The sequence below is a fragment of the Nilaparvata lugens genome, chromosome X (genome assembly GCF_014356525.2).
Source record: "Nilaparvata lugens isolate BPH chromosome X, ASM1435652v1, whole genome shotgun sequence".
Taxonomy (NCBI): domain Eukaryota; kingdom Metazoa; phylum Arthropoda; class Insecta; order Hemiptera; family Delphacidae; genus Nilaparvata; species Nilaparvata lugens.
The window spans coordinates 53,081,449-53,103,810 of record NC_052518.1 but is presented as its reverse complement, the minus strand read 5'-3'; the positions used below and the strand labels follow the sequence as shown (position 1 = coordinate 53,103,810).

The 22,362-nt window shown below is 35.0% G+C and overlaps 1 protein-coding gene across 1 annotated transcript in view; it reads left to right on the top strand.

Annotated features, from left to right (window-relative positions):
• Positions 1–15,241: 15,241 nt before the first annotated feature.
• Positions 15,242–22,362, top strand: part of LOC111050122 (ITG-like peptide) — a 358,595-nt gene continuing 351,474 nt past the window's right edge. The window contains exon 1 of the mRNA XM_039443312.1: positions 15,242–15,358. The gene's annotated coding sequence lies outside the window, so the exon portion shown is untranslated. The remainder of the gene's footprint in view (positions 15,359–22,362) is intronic.

Genomic DNA, 22,362 nt, shown 5'->3' with positions numbered 1-22,362 from the left:
TTCATAGAGGTTACTTGTGTTAGATCTTGATGTAATAACAACCATCTTGGAATGTGTTCAGCAAAAACACTTAATTAAAATTGATTTGCAAGAAACAATAACGTGAGATGACCACAAAAATCACTATTTAATGGTTGCATGTGCTCTACATTATAAAATATATTTACTCCAATTTCTTTTTTCCAATACTTGTCCAATTCGTATGGCGGCTGTAAATTTCCAATTGGATCAAAATACCAAACACTAGAGCCGACTTTTTTATATGCAACCCAATGCGTCCCATCCTTGCTTTGCCTGGCCAAGTTCACAATACCATTCTCATTTTTAGAATTTTTTTGGGTAATGCATCTAGCATATTCCTCTTAGCAGAATCTGTAATAATTTCGACCAATTAATCAAATCATAATTACTCAATTCTCCTTCAATATTCATGTCTTCTTCTTCTCCTTCTTCTTCTTCTTCTTCTTCTTCTTCTTCTTCTTCTTCTTCTTCTTCTTCTTTTCCCTACTCTTCTTTGTTGTTCTACATTTCTTAACTTGTTTTTGGGGGAATAAACTCACACCATATGATGATGGTGGCGGTGGTGGGGGTGGAATTGAAACTCTTCTGTCACTAATTGGAGGATAAGGTTTCAAAAAATACTCTTTTCCTGCAATATGCTCTTTCAACTGAGCTATAGCTTTGCGTCTAATATCATTACTATAACTTCTCCTCTCATTCTTCCTCTTCACATTCTTCTTCTTCTTTCTCAAAGAACCACCAAACGCTGCTTTAGCTTTCATGACATTTGTAACAAGATAGCTAAGTGCTTTCTCAGCAAGGAGTGTTTTTGGATTTTTGAATATCTCCCATGCTGTGCTCGCTAGAGCTCTGTCAGCTATAGCTTGAGTTTTATTATCGCTTTTTTGTGTATATACTATATCGTGCACCTTGCAGGCTTTGTCCAATGCATTTATGCCCTGGTCACCTCGAGATAACCTCAGGTTAACCTTTGTCCCCGGGCCACAATACTGATACCCCCAGGGAGGTGATTTCATTTTGTTGGAGGTCAATGAGCTTATTTAAAATAGTGGATGTGACATTACCTGCTATGGCTAAGTGTATAAGCCAGTATATATTGTAATCTACATGAATAAAGTACTCAATCAATCAATCAATCAATCAATGCCCGTCACACCCTTAAGAACTTTGGCTGCTGAACTCAAGATTCCTCTACCTTGTTTCCTCAGACTTTGCTTTCTCCTACATACCATTTTCTTACCTTTCAACTCGATGGTTGAACATTAACTGAAGTTTTTTAATTAACTAATCAATACACTAACTCAATCGAAAGAAAATTGAATTTGTTCAATTTTCAATCAAGTTGGAAATGAATTCACACTATCAGATTGCTATGTGCTTATAACATTGTTCAAATGATAAGAATATTATTTCAAATAATAAATCTGAAAAGGTGAATACAATTTGAAAGGGAGAAATGATGCCATCGGCTCGCCCATATCTGTAGGAACGCATGCCAAAACAGATCTGGGGGAGCGATGCATCAACTCAGCGAAGCTGCTTGGGGGTGTGTGTGTGTGTGTGTGTGTGTGTATGTAGTAGTAAAGATGCTTGGCGCTGTGCATGGGTGCAACAAACTATAAAAGGCCCCACCTTATTGACATATCAGTCACAACAGAGTGCGACGTGAAAGGTGAACCATTCTTCTGTCTGTGTTTCTACTATTCATTGTGAACTTATCAACAACAACAACAACAACAACAACAACAACAACAACAACTGTAAACAGGTGAGAATTGAAAACAATTTTTTATCAAAATATGTACACAATTTATTCACTACTACTAATACTACTTTAACACACATCTATACAATTCGTAACACATAAGCCGACAAATTGTATAGTCTGAGTAGAATTTTGCCCACACTTTCTTCTACTAGAACTCCCAGTGTCGCTCTGGGCCGGCTAGACTCAGTCGGCGTCTGGGGTTGGCCGCAGCAGGGGACATGAGTCTTGGTGGGGTGTCTGCCAACCACCCTCGTTCGAGTCGGGGGTTGAAACAGGGCCTTGAGTACTTTAGAGAAATGTTTCCCTCTTTTAGGTAAGAGGGGCCGTGCTTTTGCACTGCCGAACAGGGTTGGGCGTGGAGTGAGAGGAGTAGGATTGCTGTGGTGTCTTCAGTGAAGGAGGTCTCTGTGACAGGAATAACATTCCCGATTGCCACAATGTGTCCTCTTGTGTGTCTTGGAACTATTTACTGAAGTTGGTTACCAGGTCACTATTCTTGGGAAATGGGTGTTTTCCGGGGGTCCAGATTGAACTCGGGGTTGTCGAAAAGGCCTTCCCTAGCCTTTCTCGAGATCCTCTTGCGATTCCGGAGTGAATCGGCAAGCTGTGGGAGCCCACGCACTAGACTTCTCTTCAGATCACTAAGTCCTAATCCTTGGGCACCGGGTGTCTTCCTGGAGCCCGGATCGAGTTTGGAGTTCTCGCAAAGGCTTTCCCTAGCCTTTCTCAAGGTCCTCTTGTGATTCCGGAGTGAATCGGCAAGCTGCGGGAGCCCACGGACTGGACTTCTCTTCTGAACACTAAGTCCAAGTCTTCGGGCACCGGGTGTCTTCCTGGGGCCCAGATCGATCTCAGGGTTGTTGGAAAGGCTTTTCCTAGCCTTTCTCGAGGTCCTCTTGCATTTCGAGGTTCCGGTGATGATGTACCAAGATGTAGTCAGGTTTTAACCAAACCCTGACATGTCGCTGCTGGTTGTAACAGGCAGGTGGATGCCCAAACTCGTTGGAAAAGTCGAACAACACTCATCTAAGTGTCTGTTGAACTGCGGAGCTTCCAGTGTCTAAGATTAACCACCTTTAACCTCAGACACAACTCCCGGTCATCGAAGGATTCGGAGTACACTCAAAGCTTGAGTTGTACTACGTTGCTAGCTGTGCGCTGCTTCCTTCACTCTCTCTGACGACCGCTCACACTGAATTTCTGAACTGACTGCCTACCAGCCTTTTACGAGCCTTCCTCAGTGGCCGAGATGGAGGGGAGTAAGGATGCGCATCACTGCTTAGCGGTAGCCCAGCGGCTGGCTTGCTCATTGACCTCTGTGATTCCATCAGAGATAACCAAGCATCTTATAAGAAGCCCTTAACTCAAGTATATGGCTGACAGAATGTCCCAAGACACTGAGTACATTCTGCCGCTTCTCTGCCAGTCATAGAAGACCGAGCAACAACTGGGCGCCAGGTTGGCTCCTTGCCAACTCCGTGCTTCCGCACTGCAAGGAGACGCCGTGCTTTCGCACTGAAAAGGGGACGCAGTGCTTTCACACTGTAAGAGTCGCCGTGCTTCCACACTGCCAAAGGACGCCGTGCTTCCACACTGCAGGATAGAGTCGCCATGCTTCCGCAATGCAAGGAGATGCCGTGCTTTTGCACTGCAAAGGGGACACCATGCTTTCACACTGCAAGAGTCGTCGTGCTTCTGCACTGCCAAAGGACGCCGTGCTTCCACACTTGATTCATTGTTCATTGATACATTCAATCATTCATTCATACATTCATTCATTCATTCATCCATACTCCATTCATCCATGGAAACTATGAGGTAACCCGTGATCCGCAAAGATCTGCAAAAATTGACCTGCTGAGATCTTGAAGAATCTAAATTGAATCTTTAACCATCCTCATTCATTCATTCATTCATGCATACATTCATTCATTCATTCATTCATTCATTCATTCATTCATTCATTCATTCATTCATTCATTCATTCATTCATTTATACATCCATTCATTCTTACATTCATTGATTCATTGATTCATTGATTCATTGATTCATTGATTCATTGATTCATTGATTCATTGATTCATTCATTCATTCATTCATTCATTCATTCATCCATAATCCATTCATTCATGGAAACTATCAGGTAACCCGTGATCCGCAAAGATCTTGACCTCTTGACAAACTGAAAATTGACCTGCTGAGATCTTGAAGAATCTAAATTGAATCTTCAACCATCCTCATTCATTCATTCATTCATTCATACATTCATTCATTCATCCATTCATTCATTCATTCATTCATTCATTCATTCATACATTCATTGATTCATTGATTTGTTGATTCATTGATTCATTGATTGATTCATTCATTAATTCATTCATACATTCATTGATTCATTGAATCACACACACACACAGACACACACACACACACACACACACACACACACACACACACACACACACACACACACACACACACACACACACACATTCCCAAAAACCACTTTTTTTGACTCAGGGGACCTTGAAACGTATAGAAATTTAGAAATTAGAGTGCAATAAAAATGATACTTCTGATAAATATTCTTGCTTGAAGTAATGCATTTTTTATCTTTATCTCTACAAGTTTCCCTGAAGAATGTCGGCAATAATACAGATTTTTTTTATTAATCCTTATGTGGTTTTCTTCAGCATATTCAATAACTTTGTTCTAAACCCTTTCCAACCAATTGTTACCTTTTCTGCGGCATGCTAAATTTTATATTCAACCTATAAATCACCATGAGTGGCAAGCGACGACAATTCAAATTCAATTTATTTCCAGAAAGTACATTTTACAATATATTCCCTTAAAATTACTCCCTCTAATATATAGCAAGTCCGTGTTTAGAGGAGGAGTCATTACAACAATAGACACAATATAAGAAAGAAAAAGTTGACTTCCTACTGCTGTAGTTCAGAAGCACAAGCTATTCAAACATATTTACATACAACAATACTAACATATTATAAAACAATTGAAAGAAATATAATCTCAAATTCTTAGACAATAATAATAGAAATAGATTCAATAAACAAAAACTGATTGCTTCCTTTCTTTTGTCATAGTTCTGGAAACATTACCGATGTACTCAATGCACTCATTTACACATTTTGAAAACAATAATTTCTACAATATATAATTAATAACATGAATAGAAGAATAATACTCATTTCTCATAACATATGAGTCTATGGTACTTATTCAGGATCAATACTAAACTGTATTCAAAAGCAATGCCAATTCTGAGTTAATATCAGTAAGAAAAAGGAATTTTTTAAGCTCTAACTTGAAGCTTTTCTGATTGATTCTTTGTCTTAATTCTAGCGGCAATTTATTGAATGATCTTGGGGCAAGATAATAGAAATGTCGCTGCCCTGTGGTGGTTTCCCTTCTTGTCTGCTCTATCATTCCTGACACCATCCTTCTAGTTTGATGTGCATCATGTATTATTGTATATTTTCTTCTTCTTTTTTTTGCCTACTTTAGAGATAATGAATCTGGATGCTGATGTTTATGATTCTCCTTTGAAAGACTGTGTTATCTGTAATGATATAAATAATTTCGCTAACATTGATGCTGACAAATCGACGGCGTTTAGGGTTATCCACCAAAATATTCGTAGTTATAATAAAAACTTTGATTCTCTCGTTGTTCTTTTGCAAGGGCTTCAAGTAGAATTTCATTGTATTATCCTTACGGAAGCTTGGCTTATGGATGATAGCGATTTAAATAACATTCAGGGATACACTTCGCATAGGTCCTATAATAACTTATATAGTAGCGATGGTATTGTAGTCTATATTGATAGTAGCCTATCCGTTACTTGCAGTCAGCTGTTACTGGGTGGAGTGGCCACGAGCTTATCTCTTAATTTCAATTGGGAGGCGGTTAAATTCGATCTGTTGGCCGTTTATCGTAGTTCTAATTCCAGCTTTCCACAGTTCATCGAGGGTCTCTCTGCGTACTACAATAATTAATTTCGCCATTCCAAATTATGTATATCTGCAAAAGCAGATGCATATGTGCAGACCTTGCTCGAATATGGCATCTGGGCGTGAGGAGTGGTGGCTCTTTGGGAGTCCTGCGGCCTCTCGCGGTCTCTCAGAGAGCCCTAATCAAAAAACTGCTTGTCAAAAATCATAGAAACTCAACACATGTTTTCTTCCAGGAATTCCCAGTTTTGAATATAAAACAACTGTTTACAAAAAATCGTCTTGTTTTTATTAAAAAAGTAACTTCGCTTTCACCGAAATCCAACATAATTAACCAACCAGAAACAGATTGAATACCAACAATCAGATTCCCCGGTTAAATAACTCCATTCAACTAAGAAACTGTTTCCATCTAGCTCATTGGCTTTACCGTAATATTCCAGCTGAGATCTCTGAAATTGAGGGGTGTAGCGTCGCCGTATACAAGCGTAGAGTGAGCGGGTGGCTGCTCTACATTTGGGCAGAGGCTTCGGAGGCTCCCCTACATTCGCCTTATAGATGAATATTTCCTTTGAAAATGCCAGCATATCATTTCACATATTCATCCATATTATTATGTTGTTAATTTCTCTCCCCAAAACAATATTAAAATACTAAAGTTATGACTGCCGAGTGAAACCCTTAAGCGCCGTTGAGCTGAAAATTATTATTATTATTATGTTTATACTGCAAGCATATAGTTTTTTTCATATTTCACTTTCAATTCCAAACTATGTTTTAGTATCATAATTTCCTCAATTCAAACCAGTGTATTTTAACTGTCTGATTTAGTTCGACTCCTCCCTGCACACGGACGAATCATCCACGCAGGGAGTATATTCTTTATATTTGTTATTGATACACTATTATTTTGTTAATATGTCTTTTTTGGTGAATAAATTTGAATTTGAACCATATGCAAACGAGGCGAAATATTTTGGCATTACTCTGGATGCCTAACTTTGGTGGAAAAACCATGTCAAGAGAAAGAGGGATAAGCTCAACTACAAGTATAGTAGGATGTATTGGCTAATAGCAAGGAATTCAAGCTTATCAACCTACACAAATGAATCGCACATGTAAATGCATAATCTTTGGTGGCTCATTGGGATGTCTTTAATTTAATGCATTATTTCTGGATGTTATTGTTGACATTATAGCTATTCCAGAGATACATCTTCAGCCGTGGTGGCCATCAACGTCAGTCAATTTAGGAAATTATCAGTTGTTTAGAAAAGACAGAGTGGGAAAAACTGGTGGTGGAGTTGCTGTTTATGTTCATAATAGACTAAAGGCTAAAATACTTTTTGCATCACCCGAACTTTATGAATCGAAGCCAGAATATATTATCTTAGAAATTGGAACTGGAAACGAAAAATTACTTCTGGCTACAGTGTATAGACCACCAAGAATCGGTTATATGACGGAATTTTTTGATAGATTGTCAACATTTGTTCCACTGTTCAAATACACAGTTATATTGGGCAATTTCGACACAAATATGCATGTATCTTGCAATGATGCTTACAAGAGAGAACTCTCACGGTTAGCAGATAGTTTAGATTTGAGTCGTGTACTCATCATACCGCAACATCTGCTACAACTATAGATTTGATTTTTACGAACTGCTCAGAGTTACTGAGTGAACATGGACAATTAGGAGTAGCCGGAATGTCGAGGCATGACTTAATTTTTTGTGTATTAGAATTAAAAGCACCTTCGAAAAGAGACAGAATAATATATTATCGAAATTTCAAGAGGATTGATGATCAGGCACTAATAAGTGGCTTTGAAAGAATAAATTGGGAAAGTTACTATCAAACAGTGTCGATCAGAAAGTGAGTATATTACAGCAAAATTTACTGCAGTTATTCGATGAATATGCACCAGTATAAAGCGCAGAGTAACAAGAAAGGCAGCTCCATGGATAAATGATTATATAAAATATCTCATGAGATCACATGATGCTGATAAAGTTCTACTCTACAAACAAATACTGAGGCTTGTCTGGTTGTATGGTGCGCAACCGTGGGGCTGTACAGCAGAGAGCAATTTCGGCATCATCCAACGATACCAAAACAAGTTCTGCGAAATTCTGTCAATGCTCCATATTTCATCAGGAACGCCGACCTTCATAGAGACCTTCAGGTGGAGACAGTCAAGGAGATGATTGTAGAAACAGCAAGGACCTATGAAGAGGCTCTAAATGACCACCAAAATGTTGAGGCAATCCAGCTTTTGAACAACTCAACATTAACGGTGAGATTTAAAAGGAAGAAGCCAACAGATCTGGTGTAAGCCTCCAGGAGTGCTTAGTGAAAGTGGAAAAAATTAATGTATCAATTTAGTGTAATGATTATGAATGAGCTAATTTAAAACAAGGAGAAGCTTTTACAAGATTCTTCTTGTAAAATGACTTTAAATATTATTTTAGGATAGAAAAATGTGATCGTTAGTTCTAGTACCTTCAGGTGGAGACAGTCAAGGAGATGATTGTAAAAAGAGCAAGAACCTATGAAGAAGCTTTACATGACTACCAAAATGTTGAGTCTATCCAGCTTTTGGACAACGGGGATTTAGTGCAATTTAGTGCAATGATCATGAATGAGCTAATTTAAAACAAGGAGAAGCTATTAAAAGATTCTTCTTGTAAAATTACTTTAAATATTAATTTAGGAGAGAAAAATGTGATCGTTAGTTCTAGTACTAGTAACAGTTATATACAATAAAAAATAAAACAATTAATTTGTTCACTGACTTGAAAATGAAATTACTAATCAAAACACGTGATGGATAAAATAAAGATGGGAACAGAGTACTTTGATTTTTAATTTTCAACTTTTATCATAATATTCCCTTTCTACGTGAAGTTTCATGAAACGGGCCTCGGGAGGCATTTACTGTATCATCTCATCTCATAACCCAGGAGCAAATTCCAGATCCAACTGGAAATGAGGTTCAGAAAAACAGCAAAAATATTCCACTTTTCGTCGTTGCCATTTCAAGATCACTTGGGAATCATTCCCAAACAAAACTCATCCGGCCCGTAATGGTAAAAATGAAAATTGTGAACGAACAAAAGAGGAATTTATAACAAGGGGAAGCCTCCAACCAGCGCAATATTGAATTCTGCATCCCACCCAATGAAGGGAGTTTCTCGAATCCAGTTATTTTTCATTTGACCTGTGATTAAGTGGGTGAAAAGGAACAAGGAGAGGGGTGAGTAGGATGCGTGGGAAAAAGAGCTCGGAATGAGAGAATTGTAAGAGGGGTTGAGAATGGAATCATTATTGTGGTGAATGTACAGAGAGACTGAATCGATTTCATGTTGGAGGGGACAAGGATTTCGGTAAGGGGGTGCAGGAGGGAATAGCGTTTGAAGGGGGTTGTAGGGGTTCGCAGGGGGTCACAGGGCACTTGCCTTGCGCTCAAACAGCCTGGATCAACCTGACCATGGGGAGCTACAAGCACCCACGTTGGCGCGTGCGCTCTTGTTATCGATAGTATAATAGTAGCACATTCGATACTAATACATCGATAGTAACACATTCGTTACTATCGATGGTAGAACTTTTCCGCCAATTTTCATGAGTATTTATTACATAAAAGGTAATAAACAATAATAATAATATAACCATTGAATTAATTTAAACGTAATAGATCGAGTCATGAGGAAAAGGTTCTTATCAGTTACGTTTGTCATCGTCATGCTATTTTTTTATAATATTGTTCTTACAATCAATCAGGTTAGCAGCAGATAGTGAATAATATTACCACTGATGGATAGGTATAATCAAATCTAATAAAACCAGTTGGAATTTTTAGCTTCAATAAGACCGATTTACAATAAGTTATGTACGCGTGAGACCTATGTTTGTTTTTAGACCTACAAGATCATAATATTTTTATTCTCAGTGTTGGATCGCATGATGAATTTTCGCATCACTACTTGAAATTTATAATATGTGATGCAAAAGTGACGCATCCATCAATCATACTGTTAATCGTTGATCATCATATCTGACGTGAGTATACATTATCAAATTTGAATCTAATTTGATAGAGTTATTAAACTGTACCTCTACTAACTATATAGTAGGCATAGATCATTAAACTAAAGTATTTTTTAATTAAAAAGTTTTCAGTTTATTTCATACAATGCATTTTTTCAGTGTATTTCTACTAGGCCTAATTGTAATAAGCGGTTGAATGAATGTATGAACTAATCATTTAACAGTTTCATCCCGTTATATTCATTCATTCATTCTGTTATCTAATCTTGTTGACACCTGATACGGACCCCACAAGATCGAACATCGAATGCTTAATTTGAAAAAAACATAGTTGAAAAAAATTAATTCCTGAGTCGGAAATCGTTGTAATGTATTCTCTATCTAGATGTATGCACAATCGTATATGCCTCGAACACGCGCATTTCGCTTTTCATCAGCTTATTATATATTTATTTGCATATAAACACTAAGATACAGATACAGATATAATAAGCTGATGAAAAGCAAAATGCGCATTTCAGTCGCTTTTAGTAGCCTTACAATGTATTGTCATTTTATAATTGTTTTGTAATTATAATAATATTATTATTATTCTATTATATTATTTACAATGTATTGTATTTACGTATTCCTTGTTTTTAGTGGCTTTACAGTCGCGCCAAGCGGCTATTGATGGAACTTCTATTCAATACAGAGCACATGCGCCAACGTGGGTGTTCGTAATTGCCCACAGTCAAGTGCCCGGACCATCAGCTACGCTCTGAAACATTTGACACTGTAGAGTGACCCAACATGCAGCAAGGGCGCATTTGTGCTTTATATTCAGCAACGGCGCATGCGCTTTGTATTCAATCGTGATACAATGAATGCGCTACCTCATCTGCTCTTTCATGAGCTGTCTCATGGTCTCATAGATACAGCGCAAATTCAAGCGAGACTACTACTACACCTCAGAATTTTGGCTCCGTGAACTTGTAGTGCACAAGCCCGTCATTTTTTCATTAGTCATTTTTCTTACCGTGTTGCCTGTGCTGTATAATGATGATTGAGAACTTAGTACATTCACCACTCCAGTTCTGATTATGCCTATAATGGTTAATCCTATATACAGAGTTATTTAATCAACGTGCAGTCCATAACTGTCTCTCCAGCTAATCAAATTGCTACTATGACAACTAAATGTGGGCACGTTGGTTCATCAATTCAATGAACTTCAAGAGTCTACTTGTCTTTTGGTTCAATGTTGATGCAATATGATCTCTTAAAAAAGAATTAAATGTTGATTAAAAAAAATCGTTCAACAGAAAAAGAAGTATAGTGGAACTTTTGAATCAAACTTTTGTATGTTTTAAGAAAAATTCAGTCTACATTTTTTTTTTAACTGAAGAGGGGGCATTTGTAATGTGAACATTCAAACCGTGCGCCACTCAATAACTTTACAAGTTAAGTGCAATGGATTAAAATAATGTAACCAATGTTATTATAATTGAATATTTATTAGAACAAATTAAAATGGGACTAAATAATATTTATAATATAACATGACCAAAAACATTAAGTAAACTGCAACTGCACAAATATTGAGTATATATGAAATTTAACTAAATTAATTCATTCTTTATTACAAACTTAAACCAAAAAACTAATATAAAAATATTCACAATGGATTATCATTTACTTTATCCTAATCAAAATTAAAAGAATTAATCATTTGTCATAATATATTTTATTCAATTTTGAGGTTAGAATGTCTTTTTGGAGGGTTTTTCATGGCTCATCCTTCTTCTTGTTTGAGAGCTGGTAAAGGAAACATCAATATTGTTTGGGGTATGAAATTTGGGTTTGAAACCTATTTTATTTCATATTCATTTAGTAGTTATAAGGTTCTAGTTAGTTTTTATGAGTCACTTCTCCTTTGTAAATGTAGTATTGAGACCTTAAATGATGGGATATATACAATTTCAATGTGAAATCATTCTTGTACTTTGGGCTAAAGACGCCAGTAGAATAAATACTATCATTGGAATCAATAGTTGTTTGTCTTAACATCATTTTTATTACATTATATAACAATGAGAATCATTTTCCCCGAACTGAATGGAACGTTTCAGAAGTACCTAAATGGTACGTATCCAGTGTTTGGGTCAACAATTGTACCCGGTATTGTGAATGAACTAGGTTCGGAAGAGCGCATTCCTCTTCAACTCTTGAAGAGAGTAGGAGAGGTGTGCCGCAAATTCTGTGGTTGATTATTCAAGAATTGAACATTGAAATTTTCGTTTTCGTGGAAACTGTGCTTGTACAAAATTCATTCATGATCAGAAATGATTCTATATATGTTCAACATTGCATTCAGTCCATAATAACAGGAGAAATGCAATGCACTTGATTTTTATGGTTGATTATTCAAGAATTCCCAAGAGGATACCTATAACTGGTAATAAACTTTGGAATTTTTTTTTCGTGAAAACTGTGCTTGTACAAAATTCATTCCTGATCAGAAATGATACTATATATGTTCAACATTGCATTCAATCTAGAATAACAGAAGAAATGCCATGCACTTGACTTTTGTGGTTGATTATTCAAGAATTATCTTTAGTAACACTATTACTGATATTGAACTTTGAAATTTCTTTTCGTGAAAACTGTGCTTGTAAAAAATCCATTCAAAATCAGATTCGATTCTCTATATGTTCAACATCGCACTCAGCATATAATAACACAAGAAATGCCATGTACTTGACTTTTGTGGTTGATTTTCCAAGAATTCCTCATAGTATCACTATTACAAATATTGTACTTTGATATTTTTTCCATGAGAACTGTGCTTGTACAAAATTCATTCGTGATCAGGATTGATTCTGTATATGTTTACAATCGCATTCAGTCCAGATTAACAGGAGAAATGCCATGCACTTGACTTTTGTGGTTGATTATTCAATAATTCCTAAGAGGATACCTATAACTGGTATTTAAATTTGGATTTTTTTTTCATGAAAACTGTGCTTGTACAAAATTCATTTAAGATCAGAAATGATACTATATATGTTCAACATTGCATTCAGTCCAAAATAATAGAAGAAATGCCATGCCCTTGACTTTTGCGGTTGATTATTCAAGAATTCCCATAGTATCACTATTACAAATTTTGAACTTTGAAATTTTCCCGTGAAAACTGTGCTTGCATATTTCATTTGTGGTTGATGATGATTCAATAGATCATCTTTTCTACTTGGATACAGTATTTTATTTATTCAAAGTAATACAAATCGTACTATCATGCCTGCATAATATACTGCCTGCATGAGCGGTAGCATAGCTGGCAGGTAGCCAGCATAGGGAAATAATCAATGATATGTATGACCTTGACTCCATCTTCAAAAGCGTCTAATTAAAAAACGGTGCTTGTACAAAATTCGATTTTTGCATATTCAGACGACACAAAATTCGTAGTTTATTGTCAATTTTTTTCGGATTTTTTCTGACATGTGCACTACAAGTTCACACTTCCAGCATAGGGAAATCAGCATTGGAAAATGACCTTGACCACGACTTCAAATGCGTGTAAAAAAACGGTGCTTGTACAAAATTTAATTTTTGGATATTCTGCTGACACAAAATTCGTAGTTTATTGTCATTTTTTTTCAAATTTTTTCGGGCTTGGGCACTACAAGTTCACGGAGCCCAGAATTTTGCAATCATTCGTTCATTCTGCATTCATAAACTGATGCTCTAATGTGTGTATATTGCATTCCTATTGCTTTCTCTTTTAAATAAATGAGTCTTCCACGATTTGAATAGGCTAATAATTATAATTGTACCTGATAAACTAAAAATTCAGTCAAAAAATAACTAAAATAATAACTGATAATTCAGAATAAAAGAGCAGTCTTTAGTCTACAACTAGAATAGTTGTTGATTTATTAGTTGAGTTACCGTTACCAGTATGTGTAACATAGACAGTAATTTTTTTTTGAATTCGAATGCCAACAGGTGGAACACTAAAGCCCGGTTGCACAAAAGCCAGTTGAATTTTAATCGTGGTTAATTTCAAGAGAACCAATCAGAGAAGACTTTCTTAAAAGACGGCTTCTCTGATTGGTTCTTGTGGAATTATCCACGATTAAAATTCAACCGGCTTTTGTGCAACTGGCACTAACACTAAAAGCAACAGAATTTGAATCTGAATTTTCTTTCATCTTGAAAACTTGTATTTCATATTTGTATTTTACGTTTCGTATATTATTGAACATCAATTTCTAGTGTTAGTGAAATATTTATAGCATATTATTAGTGGAGTAGGGTATTCTTTGCATACGGTACGTCCACAAGTTAATATGATTCTTTACACTTCCATAATTTCTTAGTTATTTTGTAATCCATAAGAAAACTGTGAGTTATACAACTAACAATTATTGAAAAATGATAAACAAAAGCTATAACATTAGAGAACTTCATTTTACAATAATTATGAGTTGCATAGCTCATGGATTAAAAAATAACTAAGAAATAATAAGAGTGTGAAGAATCATATTAACTGGAAAAAAACTCCAGCCTATCCTTGGTCACTAGCCAAGGTGAATAATAATAATAAATAAATAAGTAGAATAATAATGAGATATAAGAATATTTGTTTTACAACTGATTTGAAACTAATAAACTAAATAAAATGCTAGATATGGAACAACATTAAATTTTGGACATTTGTATCAATAGCATGCTTAACTTGGAAAATAGAAACATGTACTGACAATTTGCAAGAGGATAAATTCAGGAAATTATGCACTTGGATTGCTGGAATATTAAGAAACAACGAGATAATTATTAATAAAATTGTAGTATAACAACATGTGTTTATGAATTTGTTATTGCTGTTACTACAGTAACTATATTACCCAATATAGTGATACAGTTACTGTAACTGTTTCTGTCTTCAAACAAACTCATTCCAACCGACAGCAAAAAACAAAGGTTGAGTGCCTTATGAAAATCAGTGAATATTTTTTTAATTTTTGATAAAATTCAACAATTATACTGAACATGGAAAAAAATATTGAATATGAGTTGAATGAATTCAAACTCAATATCAAAGTCTGTACTGATTTCTGATTTGTGGAAAATTATAAGAGGAATGTTAGTTTTCATAAAAAATATATTTTGTATTTTATAATATTCATATCATATCAATATAGACTATCCGAATTAGATACTTATAGTTCATGTTTTAATAAGTGATGGATTACATTTGAAATTAACAATTGAGTGAATAATTAACAATCCACCTTAACCTCAAATATTAGTGATTAGCGGTAAAAGTTTGAGCAAGCAGTGTCACTGTCAGTGGCTTTTCATGGTACTACAATTAAATACAAATCGCATGCGCTTTTGCTGAATACAAAGCGCTTGCGCCGTTGCTGCATGTTGGGTCGCTCTACAGTGTCAAGTCTCTAAAACAATTCTGTGTTCACTTCAGGTACAACCTTCCTAGACAGAAGACACGCTACCACTACATCGCATCGCAACTTTCCATTCAACAGTTAGTATCAACTTCATTATCTCTCTAAATTTATTCAACCAGCAAGTTTTGAAATGAAAAAATATCAATGAATGTAGAATAACAATGTACAACGTACATTGTGTAATTAAAATGAATGATACTTATATTTATCTATTCACTCACAGATTTCAGTGGATAGAGTGGGAAATTTTCAATATTCGTTGTAGCTTTGAGACTGTAGCTAATAAGAATTTTTTATTATATCGTCAATCATCATCAGTGTATCATCATAGGTACGTTTAAAAGTTACAGCTTTCGAAATTTCCCAACTTTAAAGCTGAAACTACATTAGTCAATATTGTTATGTATGTATTATTTTCATATTTTACTGTCTTGTCAATAACGTATAAATTCCAGTATGGTATCTGAAATTTCCAAGATTCCTGCCTCTTGGATAGGATGTCATCCATGACTTTTTAGAGCGCACTCGTATACAACTATTAGATTTTAAGTGAATGAACTGAAGTTTATGTTAAAAACCCGTAAGGCTTTAAAAGTTGAAGCTTTTGAAGCAATTGAAGGTTTTAAATATTTGTGGAATCTTGACTTCCATAATAATTTATATTTCAGTATATGATTTCATCACGTCAACATTCATCAATACAGCAGCAATAATAATGAAAAGAGTTATTACGTATTCATTGTATTCAGATTCGTCTTTAATATATTATTTCTTGAATCGTTTGTATAATTATTTCCAAATCACCTTTAAACATTACCTAGTTGTTGAGCTCAAACTAAGTTCAATATATTATGATATCTCTAATTTATTAAATGTTTTATCACTACTTATGCACTGTAGTAACGAAGCCCTCCCGAATTCTTTATGTTCAGGAAAAACGCGTTGTACTTGATCACTAAATATCAGGAGAGGACGTTGAAAGGTTCGTGATTTCTAATAAAAAACCAATCTGTTTCCCAAAATCTTTATTTTTAATTATTCCGAACGACCTATTTGATGAGTATGATGATTATATGATTCCCATGTTAATTTGAGATTTATGAACTTGTGATAGATTTGAAGATTATGCTGATGATGAAGGGATTAAAAGGGCTTTAAGTTTCAGGTGAAAACTGAATCACTTAACAGTGATAACAAGCTTGTCAATCGAAGTTGATGGTACTGATATGAAGCGGCCACCTATTCAAAGCTTATTCCAATTATTTCACATCACTTAACTGGATGTAAGATGCGGTTCTGATCGTTTGGCAAATCATTTTCTTCTGGAAATGATACATTGAACAATCAGTCTCCTAAATAAATTCAATGAATATTCAACCAAGCATGCATTTTCTTCAAATAAAAGTATGCTATATGCTTTTGATAAAATGATACAAAAAAATTGAAGTTATCTCATTAGATTTGTTATCAGATCAGAATGAATCATGATAAATTACGATTCTGAGCTATAAACGAAGTCGTCCGTAGTTGATAAGGTTTAATTAGGTTAAAGGTAATTGAGTTTCATTAACTATTGTTTCAAAAATTCATTAAAACTTCATTCTCAGAACAATACAACAAACGAATTTTTTTCCGAATCGAAAAATTAAATCAGGCACGGCCCTAGGGACTTTGCCGTCCTGGGCGAGATCGGCAACTGCCGCCCCCCCCCCCCAAGTAACCCGTCTTTAATATTGTTACTCCCGGGCTCCACCCCTCCTTGATCGATCGCCTAACGCCGGTTACACATTGGGCGGTTTCTACAGGGGCGGTAATTTCGCCGTCGCCGCCGTTCGAGTAGTAGTCTATGGACTTGAATTGAAGCTTACACACTGGGCGGCAGAAACGCCGCGCGGCTATATTGCCGTTGGCGGCAGCTGTGCAGCTGTCCACTGCCACTGCGGCTGGCGGTGTTTTTACCGCTCTTGTCTACGCAGTGGCTTACGTGACCAAATGGGCGTTAACACATTTAGCGGTTGTCTACCGTCGCCGCTGATCAGTCGTCTTTCCCAGTTGCTCCAAGTCAGAGGTCTTTGAAAATCAGCCTTTTAATAAATTAGTGTCTTGTTGTAGAGTTTGTAAGTTGTTTATAACATTTATTTATTGTTTTAAGTGTTTGTGGTTGACGAATGTGAGAAAATGAGTAAGTTAATAGACAATGAGATGTTAATATCATTCGTAGAACAGAGGCCAGTTTTGTGGGACAAAACCCTCGACATATTTAAGGATCGAGATGCAACAAGGAATGCGTGGAAGTAAGTGTGTATGGTGATTAGGGGCGATTTTGAAACTCTGGATGACAAGGAAAAAACTGTAATATGTTGTATATCGCTGTCGATTTAATAAAAACGTTCATTTCAATGAATCCAAGCAAGGCGATTTTGATGCTGTCTTCTTTTCATTCGACGGTACAACAAAAGTGGTGAAAGTTGTTGCCTTTCCATTTTAAGTTAAACACTCAATAATATATACTTTTGAAAAATGTGCAAAATACAATTAACTGAACACTCATGAAATAGAGAAGTCACAACACATTTGAGATGAAGAACTACAATAATTATTTCGGCTATTGATCATACGTGGCGGTAATTTTGCCGCTCGATGTTTGGCGGTATTTTTTCCGCTGAATGTGTAAGCTCGACTTTTTTTCGAGTTTGGCGACGGCAGTTTCGCCGCCGCGGCAGAAACCGCCCAGTGTGTAACCAGCGTTACTATTGTGTCTCCGCTGTGATGCGACACCACAGAGTCTCAGTAAACTCTAGAAAATTATGTTAACAATATTTATTGACATTCAAACAAATATTTGACAAATATGAATATTGAGGAACAGTAATGTCCAGTCAATATAGACATAAAAATGTGGGTTTGCTTGCAATTTATATCGTAGATCTGATTTTTAAATATTTCATTTAGATACATGAGAGAGGTTCAGAACCAAATTCTTCATGTAAAATTCCCTTGTGCTAATACAGAGTGGCCCAAAAAGTTCGTATTTTAGGTTCATTTTCCAGTTTTCAGCTATTTCTGGGAAAATCATTGATCGGACAGAAAAATTTGCTCTTGCCTTTTATAAGATCATAAAATTCTGAATGGAATGAGATCATTCGGAACTCTCAATCTCCAATGAGTACTGAGTTATAATTTTTCAAATATGAGTGATATTTTAAGATATGATAATTTTGATCATATTTAGTATTTGATCAACAATATATCCCGATTACAATCTAGATGTAAAATTCAAAATCCCTCTGGGCGTAATTTTGTGCTCTAAAATCTGAGACTAGGTAGAGCGCTCTATCTCATATAGATTTCCAGGTACACTTGACAACAATGCTCATTGTATTGTGAAAAACACCTCATATTCAGCTTCAACCATCATCACCATCTATATTGTCCTCACAGTGATATTTCGCACAATGATATAAGCTCATGAGATTATGTTCTATGAGAATCACCCGTTAGTTGCACTTCATTTCAGTATTTCCTAGTGGAGAGGCGCGCGAGGACACGATCATGGATCGCTAAAGGATCAAGCTATCAAAATGAAAAAGTTTTCTTAGGTAAACATTCTTTTTCAATCATTACTTTCTGAGACATGAGCGCCTAAAGTTTAAATTTTCGTTACAGAACATTTCAAATTCGGTACAAGATGAATACATAAAATTCAAAGGATAAATTCTTCATGGTATTTTTGATTTAATAAAACAAAAATTTTCTGAAAATATCAATTCTTGAGAGAGTTATTCAATTTACTAAAAATGACCAAAAATAGTGTTTAGTTGAGTTTTTTTTGTAAATTGAATAACTTTTTCAAAAATTGATATTTTCAGAAAATGTTTCGAAATTTTCTTGTTTTATTCAATCAACAATACCATGAAGAATTCATCTCGTACCGAATTTGAAATGTCCTATCCCAAAAATTTGAACTTTAGGCGTTCATATTCCAAAAAGTAATAATTGGAAGAAAATGTTTTCCTAAGAAAACTTTTTCATTTTGATATATACCGGTACAAATCGAAAAACTTTGAAAAATATCACCAGTACAAGAAAGTTTATTTTTAGCCTCTGCACAGCCTTAAGACGTAGACTGCAACATAGTATTAGGTCTACTTAACTTGCTAAGTAATTAGAACTACAGTTTCTACAAGTTTGTTTAACACACCTGTTTAATTAAGTAGAACTTGTCTGACCTTTGCATGGGTAAATTCCTTCACCAATTCTTCAAGATCTGGGGACTGAACTATTTTATGTTCGCTAGACCACTCAGACGTTCCTGGTACATTGTTGATCTTAGAAAAGTCTTCATTAGCTCGAGGTTGAAAAGCTTATTATATAATTTTACCATTCACATTTAATATTATGAATTTATTATCTATTTGTATTTTTGAATTTTCCATTCCTTTAAATTTGCCGCCCCCAAAACCTGCCGCCCTGGGTGGCCGCCCGGTCCGCCCACCCCTGGGGCCAGGCCTGAATTGAATTCAATGCGGCAAATATACAGTACTAACATGAACTATTCCTTCCAATTAATTGAGAATTCTCCCTTATTTTTTTCAATCCTAAAGGAATATCTCTGTCTCATTTGTCAGTGAGTTGAAAGTAGTTTAGTTCAGAACGTCAGTTGAACCTCACTTATGAAATTGTCATACATTATGTCTTGTTTTCTAGAAAAGGAGCATAACATTTTCTCAAAACTGCTTGATCTCTCGTATTGTCTGACACAAATTATATATAACATCAGGATTATCGAATGATCATAACATAACCTATAGAAAATACTGGAGAACTATAATCAAAGAAAGTCAATTATAGTAATCAATCTTGTTATATTCACTGCAATAAAACAGTTTTCTTGATATTGAATGACTGGAAATTCCTAAAATTGATATTGGAAACTGCTTGAAACAATGTTTCAAAAACATGAACTATTATTCAATATTCCAATGTAAGAAAACAAAATTGAAGGAATCAGTTTTAAAAACCGAGCAATAGGAATGAGTACATTACCTAGTAACAAATGAAATGATTGAAATTAATACATTCAGGAGAGAGAGAGATAGATAGTAGGAGGAACTAACTGAGGGCGTGGCTCAATCCAGACCTCACTTGTTATTGGTGGTTTGATTGTTTTATCGATTTTTAAACACTTAACGAAATATTGAACAAAGAAAGTATGTAGATAGTAATTTCTTAAAAGAATACAATAAACCTTATGAAAAATCTTGAATCTCAATCAACATGCTGTTCCTTGTGATTACATCAACTGTGCCTAATATGCAATCGAGTCGTGTATTATATTCTATTTTCACATCTTTCGTGACTTTTTTCCTCATTTCTCTTTTTTCTCTTGTTTCTACTTCCTATACTTCTTTCATGGAGCAGTTAAGCTTTATACAAATCAAGCTACCAAAAACCAAGACCTACATATTTATTAGCTGAAAGTGATCATCGATCTCAATCTGAGAATCAGAAATAGACATTTTATTAATGTTCTTTACTCCCAATGATTGAGGTGGGCTATTACACGCCCAAGTAATAAAAACTATGGATTAAATCAATTATTGCTTGGAATATCGCATCGGTCTCCTATTAAATACATGGCAACTATTCTACTATTCACTATCATTTAATTTCATCATGAACGTGATTGGCATATCAGTGAAATTTATCGCAAAGTATAATCTCCTGTTAATCCACCTCTTAATATCTTTCACTATAAACTTCGCTAATCATGAAAGGATCAATAGCCAGCAAATTCAAATCTGACAAAAACTATCTGCATGATGTATTATCGTGAATCTATCTGAGCTCCTATTCTATGATGAATCCATCAGAACTCCTATTTTATCATGAATCCATCAGAATACTCATTCTATCATGAATTCACTATACTACTGGATTGTGTCACTATTGAACCATTATAAACAAATATTACAATAATTTCCTGATTGGTGTTGAAATATGTGTTCCTCTCAAAAATGTACTTGACATTATGTATTGTGTTCTAGTGTTTTTTTTGTCTTTTTTTTGCTTTTGTTAAATGACACAATAATATCAAAAACCAAAAAAATCAATCAATTCTCTTTAGCATTTAATTTGCGAGAGAAAAGTTGAATTTTTTCAAGATTGGAGCCTGTTGAAATGAGGTACTTTATAATTTATACGAAATGGATCATTCGATAATAATAATTATTATTGTATCATATGTTTGCAAAAAAAAATATGAAAATGATAATGGAATATTTATTATTCATGTAGCTTTGAATAAAAATAACCGGTAAAATGGATAAATTATGATAATTATGTATAAACGTATGTTAATCATACGTTCAAAGTTCAAATTTTATAGCAAAATGGATTGTCAAAGTTCTATCATTTGTTTGAACTATGAGAACGATGAATCATGAAAGATAACCTAATGAAAATATGGCAATGATATTTACTATAATAATTTTTACAATAATATCAAAATTAATCCGTTCCAAAACAACAGTTACAGAACATAAATTGAGAAATGACGTGCTTCAGACAGTAATTTGACAAACACAATTGAGTGAAATTTCATCATTTTTACAAAAGCTCTTCTTCTCTTTTCACAAATTGTAAACTGCAGAGTTTTTCCACCATTATGGATAAGCCCGTTCTAGTAATTATAGTAATGTCATAGAGAAACGATAGCATAAGCTACTGATTCTCTATGGTAATGCTAGTAGTGCTAGGCACGTTACCTCTCTCTCTAATAACATATCAAAGGGTAATCAACTTCATCAAGTTATCAACTCAATTTCATCGATGCCAATTAATTCCTCCCAGTTACTTTACATCCCAAGTCTCAAATTAGATTTCATCTCCTTCTCATTTATCATGCCAAAGACTAAACCAGAAGAGTGTACAGGTAACCGGGGTATAAATACAATTTTGTTGTCACTTTAAAACTATATATATTATATATTCTCAATATTATTGACGGCCAGTACAGAAACATTAATGCTTTGCATCTCTTATTCCAATTTTGAGAAAAAAAATGTGATGAATGAATGGG